Below are 3,421 nucleotides of genomic sequence, written 5' to 3'. Positions count from 1 at the left end.
AAAACCAGTATAATAATAATAATACTAAGACTAATAATAATAATAATAATAATAATAATAATAATAATAATAATAATAATAATAATAACTTTATTCATTCAATACAAGGAAAGGGAGAGATACCAGAGGTTATCCCTATACGAGGGTATCCGCCCAGTTGTTATTAGGGAGCTTACGAAACAAGGACGACGACGGCTACGAGGACTTCATTTAAAAATACAATTTCGCGTTATTCGTATCACTACGAAGCTATTTCATGTCGTTTTGCGTTAAAAATGTGTAGTAACTGTCGAGGAATTAAACTGGTATCAGTGGCTTGCAAGCGTAGAGAGTGAACTGAAAATTTATCGTCATGTGCTAACGTCCTCCACAGAACCTTGAATTTGGTCATTTCACGTCGTCATTTAGGAGATGACGGCAAAGAAATGTACCAAAATGTAAAACGCACGTGCAGAGCGTGTAAAGCCTTTGTTTTTGCTCACTAAACCTATTGTTTTGAAGCATCTTCGTTGCCGTCGGCGTCGTCGTTTCGTAAGCTCCCTAATGATCTAGAGTCGATTTTGAGGAGGAGGAAAACCGGAGCACCCAGAGGAAAAAACCTCGGAGTCAGATTGAGATCGACTAAAACTCAGCCCACATACAACCTCGCTTTGCTTCATCCATTTTTCCAGAGGAAATTAATTATAAGGCCAACATTTATACAGTTTTAACATTATTGTGAAATGTCACTCGGGCCCGGCAATACGGGGAGTGTTACACTGTTATTTTCAAGGAGTAGATTTAACTCCAAAAAGGGAGTTTAAAAAAAAAGTACAAAACCACTCCATTTTTGGAGTAAAATTCACTCCGGTATTGCTTACTCCGTTTTTGGAGTAAAATGTACTCCTATATCTTTTACTCTTTGTTGGGGTAAAAATTTACTCCAGTATTGTTTACCCCTCCTGTGGTGTAAAATTCACTCCAATACAAGGGTAAATTTTATCCTTCTATTGGAGTGAATTGAACTCTTTAAATGGAGTTCAATTTACCCTTGACAGAGTTAAATTAACTCCAAAACTGGGGTGAGACAAAAAGGTACAAAACCACTCCTTTTCAAGAGTAAAATTTACCCTCTTATACTTTACTGCCCTTGTCAGAGTAATATTTACTCTCTCTACAGAACACATTCACCCTCACTAGATCTACTGTACCTTCATTTATAGTCAGATTTCTCATAAAACCATGAAAAGTTCATTTTTTTTAAATATTATGTAAAGAAAAGACCAGGTTTACAATGAAGCATCTAATACTGGTAATTTTAATCATAAGATTGCAAAGAATGCACATCTGTATACACATACAAATACATCACAAAAGTCAAAGCTATCTTTATTCTAATTATTCGGGCAATAATAAAATGGCAATCAGCTGTATGTGTTCTTGCCTTAAACAAAGATACATTGAGTGGTTTGTGTTTTGATTACAGATTGCAACAATGAATGGCTTCAAAATAACTTCAATTACAAAAACTAAAGCAAACAACATACTTGGATAAATGTGACTCAGTATAACAAAATGGGTTTTATGTACATGTAATACAAGTCAGTTCTTACAGAGAGAAGTCAAACGTAAAAAAATGGAACATGCCTTATGATAACTGATGCAAAAATTTTGTCATCGTTGACCTTTACCAATGTGTTCTTTTTTTCTCCAACAGAATTGTTTTCAAAAAGAAAAAAAAAACACAGAACTTAGGCAGATAATTTACATTAAGAAAAAAGTAAAAACTCTTTTTGTTTCCAAAAAGAAGAAAAAAAAACCCCTGAGATTAAGCTGATAATTAAGTATGCTCCCAGCAAAACAATTACAGCGAATAAGAGTTTTAACAAAACCTTGCTTTCTGCCACAAGGTAAATGTCTCTAGTTCAATTAGTGTGCCAGAAGCAACAATCCTTGCAAATGTTGTTTTTAGAACCTCTCCATTGATTGACTCATCATCCTTAAAAGTAATTAAAGAGAATAATGATTAGTATCACCCCTTCCAAAATTAAGATCATTTGACAATATTCTAACAAAATAGGAAGAAAGCACAAATCTAATACATCCCTAATCCTGAGAAACAAAAGACACCAGCCACCAATTTTGGTGCACCAAATAAATGGAACCACATGTAATACCGGTACTTGCATGAGATTATATCTGTAACATTGTTCTTGATTCATTGAGTAACTCAGTTAACTATCAAATTAATTTTGTCATAATGATAAAAGTACACATATAGTGGTGGAACTCATGGAACAAATCTTGAAAATATATTGCCAGATGCTTTCTTTGTCTTCAACACTTTTCCAAAAAAAATTATGTGTGATGACGTATTTAGAATTATCTCATTTAACAGTAGTTCAAATTTTAAACTGAAAGCAGATATTGGGTGAGACAATGGATAAATGAAACTGCAGCATCATCTTCCGCTAATCGCTCGGCATTACTAGTCTATACGTACACAGGCCTGTAACTCAGACAGTGCTTTATAATTATTTTATTGCAGTGACTGTCAAGAATTAGTTGTTAAAGTGTAATTTATGTGAGTTATTTGTAAATATCTATATGCATCAGTTGTTTAAAAGCAACAATCAGCTTCTAAGTCTTTCAGACTTTCAGCTGTTTGACTGCATTACAGGTTTTCTACAGAAACATGCTTCAAAGGAATTTTTTCATTGCACCAACCTTTTCTTTTATCTGAGGGTTTCCTCCAACTCCTCTTCCATAGATGATACATGTAGTGGTATGTAGGGTTTTGCTAAAAGCAGGCCCGCGGCCCAGCGGCCCGCGGCCCGTCACGGCCCAGCGGCCCACGGCCCGCGAAGGCCCGGTAGCCCAGTCCTCATTTTCCACACTTTTTCTGTCCAGCGGTAAATCCACGCACATGCACAGATCTGCATCGGGTTTGGAAGTGCAAAATGGACGACGGTGAGTTTGAATTCGTTTACCATTTTAATCATTTGAATCCTTGTTTCTGTTTGTTGTTGTAAACAGACGAAACAACAGAGAATGACAACATTTTTCACGTAGCAACATGCAACGAAAGAAAGGATCGAAAAGGATTGAAATGATTATTAAAATGGTAAACGAATTCAAACTCACCGTCTTTCATGTACGCGCCCAAACCCGATGAAAATCTGAGCATGCGCGTGGATTTACCGCTGGACAACCAAACTGTGTGGGCCGCCGGGCCGCGGGCATGCTTTTAGCAAAACCCGTGGTATGTACTGTATGTTGCAAGAAGAAGGCATCTTCTTGCCTAGCCTCAGCACTTTCTGTAACCAACTCTTTGTCCAAACTTCCCAGCAATCTTTTAATGAACCAGTTCCCAGCTGTACCCACCTCCAATTTGAACTGTTAATCAACAAATAAATATAGTGAAACGTTTCAGTTTTCTTGG

The 3,421-nt window shown here is 36.5% G+C and overlaps 1 long non-coding RNA gene across 1 annotated transcript in view; it reads right to left on the bottom strand.

Annotated features, from left to right (window-relative positions):
* Window positions 1-1,356: 1,356 nt before the first annotated feature.
* Window positions 1,357-3,421, bottom strand: part of LOC137999216 (uncharacterized) — a 3,635-nt gene continuing 1,570 nt past the window's right edge. Inside the window, exons 2-3 of the long non-coding RNA XR_011122922.1 lie at window positions 2,707-3,375; window positions 1,357-1,978 (exon numbers count right to left, since the gene is read on the bottom strand). This is a non-coding gene — a long non-coding RNA (uncharacterized lncRNA). The remainder of the gene's footprint in view (window positions 1,979-2,706; window positions 3,376-3,421) is intronic.

Source organism: Montipora foliosa, chromosome 4 (assembly GCF_036669935.1).
Source record: "Montipora foliosa isolate CH-2021 chromosome 4, ASM3666993v2, whole genome shotgun sequence".
NCBI classification, from domain to species: domain Eukaryota; kingdom Metazoa; phylum Cnidaria; class Anthozoa; order Scleractinia; family Acroporidae; genus Montipora; species Montipora foliosa.
Note: the sequence above shows the minus strand (reverse complement) of the source record. Positions and strands in the feature narration are given on the sequence as shown.